This window comes from Arachis ipaensis, chromosome B1 (assembly GCF_059453495.1).
Source record: "Arachis ipaensis isolate K30076 ecotype BB chromosome B1, ASM5945349v1, whole genome shotgun sequence".
NCBI lineage: Eukaryota > Viridiplantae > Streptophyta > Magnoliopsida > Fabales > Fabaceae > Arachis > Arachis ipaensis.
This window is the reverse complement of record NC_142436.1, coordinates 5,512,414-5,527,786: the sequence shown is the minus strand read 5'-3', so window position 1 is coordinate 5,527,786 and position 15,373 is coordinate 5,512,414. Positions and strand designations below refer to the sequence as shown.

The 15,373-nt window shown below is 27.6% G+C and overlaps 1 long non-coding RNA gene across 1 annotated transcript; it reads left to right on the top strand.

The window, feature by feature from the left end:
• The first annotated feature begins 13,754 nt into the window (after positions 1–13,754).
• LOC148575604 (uncharacterized) lies at positions 13,755–14,961 on the top strand. Its single transcript, XR_015900172.1, has 3 exons — positions 13,755–13,901; positions 13,997–14,051; positions 14,131–14,961. It is a non-coding gene; the product is annotated as an uncharacterized LOC148575604 (long non-coding RNA).
• The last annotated feature ends 412 nt before the right edge of the window (positions 14,962–15,373 follow it).

Sequence of the window (15,373 nt, the reverse complement as noted above, 5' to 3'; positions counted from 1 at the left end):
TAATGAAATACTGCAAATAGGTACAAAACGAAAACTAAATAAGAATTTGGCATCATTATGGCACAAACGCCTAGGTCACATCTCTAAACAGAGAATTCAGAGGCTCGTGTCTGATGAAATTCTTTGACCCCTAAATTTGGCGGACTTTGAAGTCTGCATTGAGTGCATAAAGGGGAAAAGGACAAACGAAAGGAAATTAGGTGATGATAGAGTTAAAGATGTCTTAGAACTGATTCATACCGATATATGTGGTCCATTCCCTACTATCTCTTGGAATGGACAACGGTACTTTATTACGTTCATAGATGATTACTCTCGTTACGGGTATCTATATCTAATTCATGAAAAGTTCCAAGCGTTGGATGCTTTTAAGTCTTTCAAAGCTGAAGTTGAACTTCAACTTGGAAAGCAAATTAAAGCTGTCGAGTCTGATCGTGGTGGTAAATACTACGGAAGATATGATGGTTCAGGTGAGCAACGTCTCGGGCCTTTTGCTCCTTTTCCTAAAGGAGTGTGGTATTGTTCCGCAATACACCATGCCAGGCAAACCTAGCATGAATGGTGTTGCAGAGCAAAGGAACCGAACTCTTAAGGACATGATGAGAAGTATGATTAGTCATTCTTCCATGCATGAATCACTCTGAGGAGAAGCCTTAAAGACCGCAGTGTACATCCTTAATAGGGTGCCAAGCAAAGCAGTTAACAAAATCACATATGAAATTTGGACTGGAAAAAGGCCCAGTATAAAGCATTTGCATATTTGGAGATGTCCAGCTGAGGCACGACCTTATAGGCCGCATGAAAGAAAATTGGACTTAAGGACAATTAATTGTTGTTTTGTTGGTTACGCTGAGCATTTACGGGGATACAAGTTTTACAATCCTACATCAAGGACTATTTTTAAAATAAAAAATACGAGATTTCTTGAGGATGTTGAGTTTGGGGGGAAAGAAATATTAGGAATGTTACTTTTGATGAGGATTCTATAACTGACAATGATCAGGTCTTTGTGTCTATTATTGTTCAAGATACAATTATAGTACAAGAGCACAATGAGAATCCTACTGTAGATCCAGTTACAGTACAAAAGAACAATGAGAATATTATTGTTGCTAACGATACTACTACAGTACAGGAAAAATATTGAGAATCCTCCTCAACCCCAACCCATACACCAAGCTCAACAATCTCAAGAAGTATCATTAAGGAGATCCAACAAAAAAAAAGAGAAAATCTATCTATGATCTCAAACAAGCTTCCCGTCAATGGTATCACAAGTTTCATCATGTTATTACCTCATATGGTTTTGAGGTGAATATCATAGATGAGTGTGTATACCGCAAGTTCAGTGGGAGTAAATTCATCTTTTTGGTCTTATATGTTGATGACATTCTACTTGCCAGTAACGATATAGGCTTGTTGCATGAAACTAAGAAATTTCTATCGAACAAATTCAAAATGAAAGATCTTGATGATGCCTTTTTTATATTAGGAATCGAGATATTAAGAGATCGCTCTCATGGTATTCTTGGATTATCACAAAAGAACTATATCGAAAAGATTTTAAGTAGATATGGCATGGAAAGTTGTAGACTAATGGACACACCTGTAGTTAAGGAGACAAGTTCAATCTCAAGCAATGTCCTAAAAATGATATTGAGAGGACAGCAATGCATGATAAACCTTATGCATCAGCACTAGGGAGCTTAATGTATGCTCAAGTCTGCACACGTCCTGATATATCATTTATAGTAGGAGTGTTGAGTAGATACTTGAGCAATCCAGCCATGGATCATTGGATAGCTGTTAAACGCATAATGCGTAATCTGAAGAGAACAAAGCATTACATGCTTACTTATTGGAGATCGGAAAATTTGGAGATCATTGAGTACTCTGATTCTGATTTTGCGGGATGCCAAGATAGTAAACGCTCTACTTCAGGCTGTATCTTCATTTTGGCTGGAGGAGCTATTGCATGGAAGTCTAACAAACAGACTCTTGTAGCTTCCTCAACAACGGAGGCAGAATACATTGCTTGGTTTGAGGCATCCAAACATGACATATGGTTACGAAACTTTGTCATTGAGCTTCGTATAGTAGATGACATTGAAAAGTCATTAAAGATATTCTGTGACAACAAGTCAGCAGTATTATACTCCAACAACAATAAGAACTTGACAAAATCGAAGCATATAGACATCAAGTTCTTAGTTGTCAAGGAGAAAATTCAAGAAAAATAGATTTTCATAGAACATATAGGAACAGAATATATGCTAGCAGACCCATTAACCAAGGGATTGATCCCTAAGGTCTTTCATGAGCACACTGTTCAGATGGGTGTCAATATTTGTGATGCCTTGGTTTAGTGAGAGTTTATTTTATGCTATATGTCCTATGACAAATAATTGAATTATTTTTCTGCAGAATTAAGTTGATGGTTTATTTCATGTTATATGAAATGTTCATTTTGCAATATTTGTTTTGTGTTTGATCTCAACAAAGTTTTAAAGTTGGACCAGCTGGAAATAAACATGCATGAGATTACTTGGCATGTAATTTCCATATTACTCATCCAAATTTGATCTATGTCGTTAAGTATATTAGGATGGTGACTGTCGTGGTTTAGTCACGATATTAATGTGATAAAGCTGCAGTGATTCCATATCTAATATATGAGACGGACCAGATTGTTAAAGTAATAAGGAAAATAGCATTCAGATGCGCGCATAAAGTTTATAAAATGTGATTTTGTCAAGAAAGAATAAAATGACAAAATTACGCTATTTCAAATTAAATGACTTATATAATGGTGATCTCATTTATTGTTATAAATGCTAAATTGAATAAGTCATAATTACTTTTGATTTGGAATTAAATGAGAATAAAATCATATATTATCTTTTGTTCTTTAGATAATTATCTTTTGGATTTTAGATATATTATTTTTTGGACTTTAGATACTATTTTATTTGGGCTTTAGGGTTTAATAGGTGTCATGCTCAAATATAAATAGTGCCTTTAGGGTTTCGGTCTCAAATATACCAAAGCCGCCTTTGTTGCTCTTTCCCCATTAAAAGAGTTGCAATTCAGCTGCCTAGGAATACAAAAGGCTTTGGTTGAGAAAGATCGAAAAAACCACAAGATCCAAATCCTTCCATTAATTTCTGAGTTTTATAGGTAAAGATACGCTTTCGCATTATGATATATTTTTAGTGACTCAATATGGATAATCTGGATTAATAAAATAAGTTATTCCAACACAGTTAGTTTAGGATAATAAAATAAGAAATAGCTTATTATCATTAATAACAATGAACCAAGTTGATAAATCTAAACAACTATATAACTTGAGTTTTTCTTCCCTTTTTTTCTTTTGAAAGAAAACTAATAAAACAAATATATAGAGTTTAAGTAGATAAATTTTCATCTATGAGTGAAATATATCACATTATAATATTTCATTAAAAGTGATCATTTGCCTTTATTATAACAGAAACTTTATCATGTAAACTGTTTTATAGATACTGAAAAGATTAATTACAACATTTTAACTAGGATTTTTCTACTTAAGCTATTTGAAATGAAATATTGTATTGAAAATTCTATTACTGTCTATCTTAAAAAATTTTGAATAAGTACCTTTAGGAAAAAATTCCTTTATTTATTTGAGTCTATTTGTTAATAAGTGTCCTAAAAGTACTTTTTACGAATATTACAAATAAAAAATTTGAATACTTCTTTTAAAAGTTTTTCAATGCATGAAAATAGTAGTTAACACTTTCTATTTTAACTTTCTTATACTATCTTTTTAAGATATTTTTTAATGAAATTTTATTTATTTTTTAAATATGGATATAATCTACAAACTAAATGTTTAATTTTATTCTTGAGACCGTAAACATAAACCAAATTAATAATTAACTTAAAAGTATTATTATCGATATACAAATACTAAAAGTGGAAAAATTAAATTGTAAGCTATTTTTATTTATTTAATAAATTTAAAAGTTCAATGATATGCTTTTATTATAATATCATAAGAGCACTGGTTCTTAAGATTTTTTGGTGTATAAGATTATATTACTCTACCATTAAATTGAACTTTTAATAACATTTCAGAGCAATTGAGTGGCATCATAACGTGCAATCTCATGAATAAATTGAACCACCAAGTATAAATTTAATGACTACAAATTTAAAAGAACTTTACATTAATCTATAACTTTCGTTGATGAACCAACACATAAATTACTTGTAGTGGCAGACGTTTAAGTTCCAAAAATATGAACAAGTTGATATATGAAATTTTTTATACACAAAATTTTCTTAAAATATTATATTTTTTAAACAGAAAATATGATGGAATGTAATAGAATTTATTTTTTAAATAGATGTTATAATGGTGTATTGTACAAATATAAATTGAAAAAGAACTTTTTGCCCCAACAAATTGCATGCTCCTATATACTTTTAAATAACACTGTTAGAACTATTTGATGCTTTTTGTCTGCATTTTGGCTTTTTCCACAAAATTTTTTACTATTCTTTATGCAAAATCACTATTAAAAATATTATAAGTTATTATACTATTTACTCTTTATTAATTGAGACTACTTATCTAATAAATACAAATATTATGTATATTAAAAATTAATTATCATCTATTTATATGTATTATTTTATATATTTTTAAAGTATATTATATATATAATAATATATATTTTATATAAATAACTATTTAATGATTATTTTTTATTATATCTAATGTAATTTATTATGTATTACTCTCGTACTCCAGTGTATATATACTCTTGTAAATCAAATACCAATATACAATACAATTCTTTTTACTTTTGTATTGTAATATTTTTATGTACATATAGAATAATTGATATAAAAAATGTAAAAAGTATTTTTTTTTAAATAAAAAAATAAAAGGAAATAAAAAACTAAAAAGGTAGGATTTTTTGACGCGGCTTTTGTTCACAGGAGTAAGAGGATCTGATCTGACCGTTACAATCATGCCACGTGTCATTTGTCTCTAATCACTTTCATATTTTACTTTTTGATATAATAATACAATTAAGTAAGAAACAAATAATTCTGACCATTTTAAAAAATATATAATTTTAAATAAATTAAATATTTATAAATATTTTATCTATATGTATTATTTTTAAAATATTTAATTTTAATTAAAATCTAATTGGCCAGGACGATATAGTTGTAAAAAATACGGTGAATACATCACCGACCCTTCAGAGATCCAGCGTTGCTTCGCAACATTTGTTGATGTCCTTTTCCATTATTTTATTTATTTATTTATTTATTATTTTGTATTCTCCTTCATAATTGGAGATTAATAGGTTAACTTTTCTCAGACTACAACAATTGCACCTTTACTTGGAAACATATTAACCTTACAAAAATGCTGTGAATTCGGAAACAAACAAATTCGTCAAACTTGCATTGATATACCAAGCCTGCTAATATGGTGCTAATATGGTAAGCCTACGGATTTCTAATATTACATTGTTTATTAGTGTTTATAAATTAAAATCAATTAGATAGACATATATATATATATATATATTATTTCTATTTTTTAATATTAAATACACACAGTAAAGGTGACACATATATAAATTAAGGGTTAATTAATAAAGTTTTAATATTATATGTCTATATAATAAATTCTTTAGTCTTTTAAATACACAATGATAAAATGTTGAATATATTTATTGAATACTATTATACAACTATTTTAATTTGAGTGTTTTACTCATTTTAATTAAGAATTGTAATATTATTAATATTTTTAACAAATTATAATATTCAATATATTAAATACAAAATTGTCGTGAGATCATTTTTTTCAAAAAAATTTTTTGGTGACTATTTTTTTCAAAAGTTTAAGCTTATAAAAAAAGACATATAAATAGTATAGTTATATTTTTAATACTTTTTTAAGTAAGAGTCTCATTTAGATTTGTTTAAATTTTTGTATAAATCTTTTTTTATTTATTTTATGTTTTATTTTTTTCTGTTTTGGAGTTAACAATAATTAAATTATAGATTTTTTGAATATAAAAATTTTGATATCATATCATAAAATTACTTTTTTTAAAAGTATAAATTAATTGAAAAAAATACATAAATAGTTGTATTTCTAATAATAATAATTAAATAACTATGATTTTATCATTGTTATTTTTAATATTTACTAAATTAAAGTTAATTACTTCATATTACTATAAAACTACGAAAAGAAGTAAAGAAGTAATTATGAGGACAGATGAGAGTTGTGCAATTCATTAAAAAACGTTGTTTTAGTGAGAACTACATTTTGATTTTATAATTCACGTGAAAAAAGAAATGCACCTTTATTCACATTTTCATTTGCATTTGCATTTGAGTCTCTATCACTAGACAACTAGTGGCTAAATGTGTGTTTAATTAGTTCTACTTTTATAAAATTGAATACAGTTGGCTAAATTGAGTATTTATCCTAAGTTCCTAACATAAGCTTCCAAATTGTGCAAGTGGCTTTTACCGAAAAATTTTAATGCAAGAACGCGTTGACTCATTTTAGCGGGAATTGACTTTTTTTTTTTTGAGACACTGTGTAAAACATTTTTAAATATATTTAAAATATTAATATTTTAATAATCTTAATTATTAATTTTAATTAATATATTATATATATTTTTTATAATTGAGATTAACGGTTAAAATTATTAAAATATCAGTATATCTAATACATTTGAAATTATTTTTAGAGATTAAATAAGTTCTAGAGTGTAAATGAAATTTCAAATTTTAAACATTTTCATTAAGAATTAATAAATAAATAAATAAAGGATAAATAGATTTTTGATCTTTTAATTCGCAGATATTTAAATTCTCAAAAATTTAAAAATACATTTAAGTTCTTGACTTTTTCAAAACATGGACATATCGATTCTTTATGTTTATTTAGGTTTGTCAGACTCAACAGAAAAATTAATAACTCCCGTTGTATTGATCTAGTTGATATGAATGCACACATAAAAAAATTTTTAAAATTAGACAAATTAGATTCAGAAATTAATATGTCCAAATTTTAAAAAAATAAAAAATTTAAATATATTTTTAAATTTTTAAAAACTTAAAAATTTGCGAATAAAAAAGTCGGAGGGATTTGTCTTTTTCTCTGGATAAATAAATTGCTCAGCCGCCCTCACACAAATCTAGAGCCCAACTATAGTAAAATGTGAAATGGAATAAAATATAATGAATCTATCACCATTCACCCAACGCACAAAAATAAATTAAAAAAAAAAAACTAAAAGTGCATGTAATCCATAATAATGAGAACATGAATATTTTAGTATAATTCAAGTGATCAATTTGGACATGTGGGAGTATATTTCAATGTTAACTTAGTCAATTACTACAATTATATACACATTACTATATAATTTGATTTGATGATGGTGATCACTAATGAAGGTGATGAGCTGAAATGTTGTTTAATAAATTACAATATCTTCATTACCACATATTGTATCTCTTATTTATCTCAAATTAATTATTTATTTATTTATTTATTTATTTATTTATTATCATTTTAATTTTCATCAGAAGAAATGAAAATTAAACCAAAAAAAAAACTACAAATTAATTGGGTAGGAGAAGGGGGTGGGAAACCAACGGCGCAGAATGAAACGAATTAAAGAAAATAAATAAAATAAAATAAAGAATGAAGTGAAAATAATAATAAAGCCAAGGGCAAGTTGCACTAATTGGGTCCACGAAGGAGACAGCAGCATCAAATCAACGCCTAGAAAAGATGTGATGAAAGTGAAACACAATATGGACGGTCCAGATTGATTCTATGCACAGATTTCATTTTCTGTTTGATAAATAAACTTGCGATGGGTGTCTTCTCAGAGTGGAGGGGATAGATCAATGATCATAGATTCTTTGTTGTACTTTGTCGTACTCGTAGGAATAATACATAATAAATTATTTGAAATATGATGCGCATGCATATATATATTATTAATATTTTTAAAATACTTTAATTTAATTTGTCAATTACTTTCATCCTTTTGTTTCGAAAGCGTGATCTAGGACCAGGAATAGAATTATATATTAGATAGATATTAATCATGATGAAATCCACTAATATATAATTTTTGGTCCATATTGTTATAAAAAAGTGGCATATTCATAAGGGTGTCAATAGGTCAAGATGAAATAGGTTCAGCTGAATTTGAATTTGACTTATGTTTTGATTGTGGCTGGTATGTTTTAGGATTCAATTATCTATTAATTCTATATCAATTTTATTAAAAATACAGATTTTAAAAATTAAATCACTTCTCTTTAAAATATAGGCTTTTTTATTCTTTTATTTGTTTTTGTTATAATTTTTTTGGAATCAACAAAGATTAAATGTTAAACATTTTGATCATAAAAATTTAAATATTATGATATAAAATTAAACTAATAAAAATAGGTAAATAAATAATTATATTTCTCACATTATGTTGAGTCGGATCCAAAAAAAAAAAAAAAAACATTTTAATAGTTCTCTAACATATATGAATGATAATGGGGTAGATATACATGAATTTTTACACTATTCGATCCATCTCACCTTATCTTATCCTATATAAAATTCGCCCCTATTATTATGGATAATCAATTTTTACATCCTAGTTACCTTTCTAATCTTTTAAATTCAACATGCAAATAAAATGTTGAATATATTTCAAATGTGAAAGTCCTTATTAAAAAAGTAAATAAAAAAAAAGAAATAAAAAAGATGTAAAGGTATAAGATGTGTTCGTCTGAATTCTTGTTTTAATTTAAAGCCCAGCAACGTAACAAAAAAAAGTGAAAACCTTTAAAATAACATACACAATAACATATCTAGCCATTTGAAAAGAAGAAAGCAACACATAATCATAGTTATAAATTAATTAAGTAATTATACATGTATTCTTGGCAAAGAATTGGACTACACATTTTAAGAACATTTGTTTACCAAATGAGAAAGAATGAGGAACCAATAGAATATTTATATACAATGTGTACAATGGAGGTTTAGGGAGTATTAGAGATATAACTATTAGTGTTACCTCTTTCATCAGTTGAAGTTTTTGGGATGAGTGGTATCATGACATGGTATTAGAACGTTAGATCCGAAAAGTCAAGAGTTCGATCCTTGGTGAACTCCAAAATCAGTTTAAACTTTTGAGAAAATGTTTATTATCTCTAGTGGAGATGTTCATTTTTACCTCAATAGCCCATTATACACATTGTACAAGTAGTCCATTGTCTCACTAGCTGGACTCTTACCAAATTCACCATATCAAAACCCGCTATTGGTACCAACTTTACGTCTAGATTCATGCAGTTAATTTCTTGACATCTGAATTATTAACGTAATAGGACCATAATTATTTTTCATGTGAACTTCAATTTAAATATATAGTAAAAATAATTTGTAAAGACGCTTTGGGTAAAACAAAAAGCCCCAAATTCTATGGCAAGCCAAGGGACATGCAGAATAACTTTTGTCTCTTTTGATATCAAGTACAAAAATAAATAAATAAATGAATGGGGGGGATTGTTGGTGCCTTGGTGGGGACTACACCTGAAGTTGCTGCAGTATAATAAATTCTTTTTTTTTTATATATATATGATTTCAAATTTTGGAATCCCACTTCTAGATACCAAAATTGTTACTTTCGAATTTCACACAAATAAATCGATCAAAGAGAAAAATATCTGCAGGTATATGTAATAATTCAATCAGTCCTAGTAAAAAATAAATTCCATTTTCTTCTCAACAAGAGCTAACTCAGGCAAAAAAAAAAATAGACAAATATACACATAAAAGATAATACGATAGATAAAATTATATATAAATTATATAATAATTTAAGTGTATTATAAATTTTATATTTCGTTAATAATCATATTTATTATTCTGTTAATAAGAAGTGTAACTCTATTAGTAGAACTATATATTCTAAATTAGCAAGAGAGTCAAAATCTAACTTGCTTTTTTTCTTTTTGTCCTTGAATTTACCTTCTTTGTTTTTGGATTGCTCGCCATTAACTTCTTTCTCTTTCTCTTTCAATTTCTATTCAAACATGCATGTCTTTGGTAGCCATTTTTTTCGGGGGTAAGGTTCAGTCATCTTTTTTTAATTTGTTTATTTCAATTTTAAATTAAATATATTATTTAATATCTACCTTATCACCTAATAACTATGTCACTCGCTACACAATGTCATAGTTGAAGAAAATATGACATTTATGTAAGTCTATTGACAAAAATATATTTCGACTGATGGAATAATAAATGTGACAAACAAAATATATAAGATTTATATGTAAGTACTTAACTAATTAAATAATTTGTATATAATTTTGTCTACCGTATAATTAATTCATGTGTATATTTGTATATTTTTTTGGAGAAAAAATCTAAATTAATATATGCACAACAATATTTTTACAAGAGAATTGCAAATTTTGTGAATATAAATAGAGGACAAGTATAATATTTATTTTAATAAATCAATTAAAGTTATACAAATAATTCACAGTACTTAAAAAAAATAAAAAAAAATACATCAAATTAAATTCATTTGGCATATACGTAAATATTATATATTATCATATCATGTCATATTCAGAATGATAAATATTAAATATCATTTTATTAAAATATAAATAAAATAAAATGGAATATCCTGTTTGATTGATATAATGCAATGGAAGATCTAAATTAGAGGGCACGTGATGCATAGAATGATAGAATGGCTTTATTTCTGAGCCGTCAAAAGGGGGTGTGTGGGGTCCATAAACACTGAAGAGGATCGTTCAGTCACTGTTTCGTATTGGATGTGGGCCCAACCGAACTTCTGTGTTGTCGTCACTGAGAAGAGCAAATTCAATTGAGGCTGGTAGAAATGATAAGATTTTATACTAGTTTTTAAAAAAAAAAAAATTCGAAATTTTGGAAGAATTTCAAGTTTTGTAGATATATTAATAATTTTAATCGTTAATTTTAATTATAAAAATATATATAATATATTAATTAAAATTAATAATTAAAATTATCAAAATATTAATTTTTGAAAATATTTAATTTTTTTTAAAGTTTTAATTATTTTTAAAAATAATTTACATACATAAAATAAATAAAATTTAAAATTACGTAAATATCTTAAATATCATTTAATTATACATCTGTATTAATGATATCTTTATGTAAATTAAATCAACTTAATTCAATTTAAATTAAATACATATAAATTAAATCATGTTAATTCAATTTATCATTTATAAATACTAAATAGTAAATTAAATCTACATATATATACTATATAAGTGATAAATCAAATCAATTTTATTCAATTCATATATATGTATTTAGTTTAAATAAAATTAAATGAATTCGATTTACATAAAAAAAAATGTAATTAAGACAGGTATCAAGCATTATCACTATGTATCAAGTAACTTAACATTGGATCAAGCATGTACGCCAAGACTTAAATTGTCTAACCGAATATTTAAATTCATATAATACCTAATTCTCACTATGTATCATAACCATTATCGAAACTCTCACTATGCCTAATAGACCCGATTCTACACATAAAATCGTCTCTAACTAATAAATAATCAATTGTATATTATTATCACATTAATTTAATTAATATATAAATATAATTAAATAATTATATAAAATTTTTATACTATTAGTATTAGTATTCAGAAAAAAAAAAGAATGTAAGTTAAATATATATAATCAAACAATAGAAGTTATTTTTCTCTCACTGTTAAAACAAGAGAATCAGCCATTAAAATCAGCGACCAATATATTTGTATATAAATATATATGTGATTTAATTTATTTTTAATGTATATTTATATTCCAGCATATATTTTATAATGATAACTGATTTTGGTGACTAATTTTGATGTACACGTAACATAACCCTAAAACAAACCACATTCATCTCAATTATTAACATGCCTGTAGAGTTATATATTTGTATCTACTAATAAAAACAAATCTTGGGTGCTAGCTCAGCTATATATACAACCTATATATACTAGTGCAGTGCTAGAAGTTAATTAAGGGTGAATGTGGACAATAAGGAAGATAAGAAGGTCATAATAATACACCAAAAAAAAAGTAACATATCACATATGAATGCATGGCCAGGCTGGCATGTCAAAGGTAATTGGCAACAGTCTTTTGGCTTCAATGTGCTTTGTACTATTTCAACAGAGCTAGGATCTTTTCTCACGCCAAGGTTTCTCATTTCATTGGTTCCGTATATATATTATATAACAAAAAAACAAAAAATAATTAATAATAACAATATTTCACAAATTTATTACTAAGGGATAAGCTCTTTTGACAATTGACTTCAATTTCCACTTTGCTTGCGTTTTTCTTCGAAAATTCTTTGCAATAACTTGGTTTGAAAAAAAGCAAAGAATGAATGGGCATCCATGTTCTCATTGCTTTAGGTTGTCGTGCATATATATATATGCATGGGAATACAGTTGAACTAAGGGAGTGTATTTTTAGCTGGAAATGTCTAAGAGGTCAACAATTTTATTAAATTTTGATCAGCATGTAATTAATAAAAGAAAAATGAGTAATTCTACAGATGAAATTTCATACCATTAAAAACATCATTAATAACTGTTTAATAGTTATAAATCATAAAAATTATTGACTATCTAACACTCTTCTTTCTAGATTAACTAATGTTCAAATTAAAATTAGGTGTTATTAATTTCAATGTGAAGATTAGATTTCTTATCTTAATTCTTATCTTTGGCAAGAAATATGTTAAAGGATAAAGTTATTTAATTTGACCTTAAGGGAAAAAGTCTTTTCCTTGAAAATAAAGCCGTAAAATGAGGTTATTAAGAAAAGTAAAATAAAATAAAATAAGAGAACTATATTATTTATAGCGGAGAAGGCCAGAAGGGACAAGAGAATTAATGAGGTATGTAGCTAAGTATAAATTGTCTTGGTACATTTTTATTTCATCAATTTTTTTCTAAAAAAAATTATTTTATAATTTCATTTATATTTCAGGAAAGAAAGTAAAGATAAAAAAATTATAACCATCACTAAGTGAAGTACCATACAAAAGTTATGGAGGCTTGGATATTAGAGACATATAAATAAAAAATATTATAATAGTCTTTTGATGGTGGCGGAGATATTCTGATGAGAATGAGCCATTGCGAAAAAAGGTAATTGACTCTTATTATGAAATTGATTTGAATTTGCATGTTTGAAATTATGACTGTAAAAAATCGAATAAACCATAGAAAAATATCATTTTTACGGTGAAAGAATGTGAGGCGTTCGAGAATAAAGTTTGAAAGGATGTTTGTGTGAGAGACAAGACTCTAGAAAATGTAATTTTTTTGCGAAAAATCGCATAAAAACTCGAACCGGTAAATGAACCGGCAGTACCGGCTTAAGTCTGTCTAGTACTGTGCGAGAATAATTAAAAACAGTAGAAAATCTTAGGAAAATATTATAATTAAAAATCGGGCATTAATTTTAAAAGTTTTACCCGAAATTAGGCCAAATGGGGGTAAAAACGCTAACGGGTTGGACTGGATCCAATTTGGGCCCTACCCCAACATATATAAGCCTAAACGAAGGTCATTCAGCCTCATTCTTCATTAAACAACACACACACCAGCAGCTGAAGTGAGGAGAAGAAGAGCGAAAAGTTACTATTCACATCCACATTCAATCAATCATATCTCGAGCTACGGTGCTCCGATTCGCATGCCGTCAGTGGCTACGCGAAGCTCTTGCCAAGCCCGTTAGTTATATCTAACCTTTGTTGGTAAAATTTCGAATTTTCATCTCTTTTTCTCTTCCCTAAGAATTTCGAAATTGTGGATTTTTGTTTTGAGTGAAATTTGTGTTTTGGTTGTTTAGGTACTAACCATTAGTGAGGGATTATTGGTTTCTATCCCAAATTTCAGTGGATAAGGTAAGATTTCTCAAGAATCCTTGTAAATTGATATATTATGAGTATTAGGTTTTGATTTCTATAAAATATATGATGTTAGTTTGAATATTGGAGCTTGTTGGAATTGCCTTGGATACTTGGGAGCATTTGGAGTTGTATTGGTGACTTGATTGTGTTTGGAAACTTGAATTGTATTCAATTTTAGAATTTTGGCATATTGGGAATCGAACAAGGTATGGTTTCCTTTTTTTCTATGTAATATATAATATTTCTGAATATTTAGGCTAGTGACCCATAGGATAGATTTGGATTGAATTGGTTGTTGAATTTGGTTGATTGATGATGTATGATGAATTGATGACTTTGATGTTTTGGATGAATGATGTTGTTGATATTGTTAAATAATGTTGAATATTGATATTGAGAATGAATGAGATTGATGTTGATGATGGGTAGTGATAGAATGATTATGTAGAGATAGAATGATTATTGATGAGTTTGTTAGATGAGAAGGGATTTTAGTGTAAAATCATTGATAATTGGGGGTTGAGAATTTTATAATATGAGTGGTGAATTGTGGCACAAGTAGTAAAATCTGGTATAAATTGGGCTGGTGTGGTTTTGAATTGGTTTTGGTTATGAATTTTAGAAAGTTGAGAACCTTGATATTTTTGGTAAAAACTAGTTTTTTGTGAACTTTGACGGATCATAACTTGTGCCTCAAAACTTGAAATTGAATGAACTTTATTTTAAATTAAAGATGGCTTTGAGAGCTTTAAATTGATATAAAGTTTGTAGAAAATAAATTTTTGTAGAGGAAGTTATGACTGTTTAAAGTTTGGTGCCAAAAACCGAATTCTGCAACATTTGAAAAATTTCCAAGTCTGGTATGGGTTGCGTACGCGACATGGTGCACGCAACGCGACCAACCCATTTGGGTTGGGCATCTCGCATACGCGAGCACTGCATGCGTACGCGAACCAGCAAAAATCAACCCTTGCATACGCGAACTATAACGCGCGACGTGAGCAACCTATTCAGGTTGGACAACTCGCGTACACGAGCAGGGTGTTGCGTACGCGACCACTCGTTTTTACCCGTGTGTGTACGTACGGTAGGGGTATGCATACGCACAACCCCTGTTTTTCCTAAAAATTGTTTTATTCGTTTTTAAAGGTTCTCTTGCTTTCCAAACATTCTTTAAATTGTTGTTTAAGAGTATTATCTAGTAATTAGGTCCTAAGCTTAGTAGAGAAAAATTAGTGACTTAAATAAATGGACTTTTACATAAATTTAGAAGACGGAACTTTAGGTTTCTGGAGTACTGAAGACGGATTTGGTTG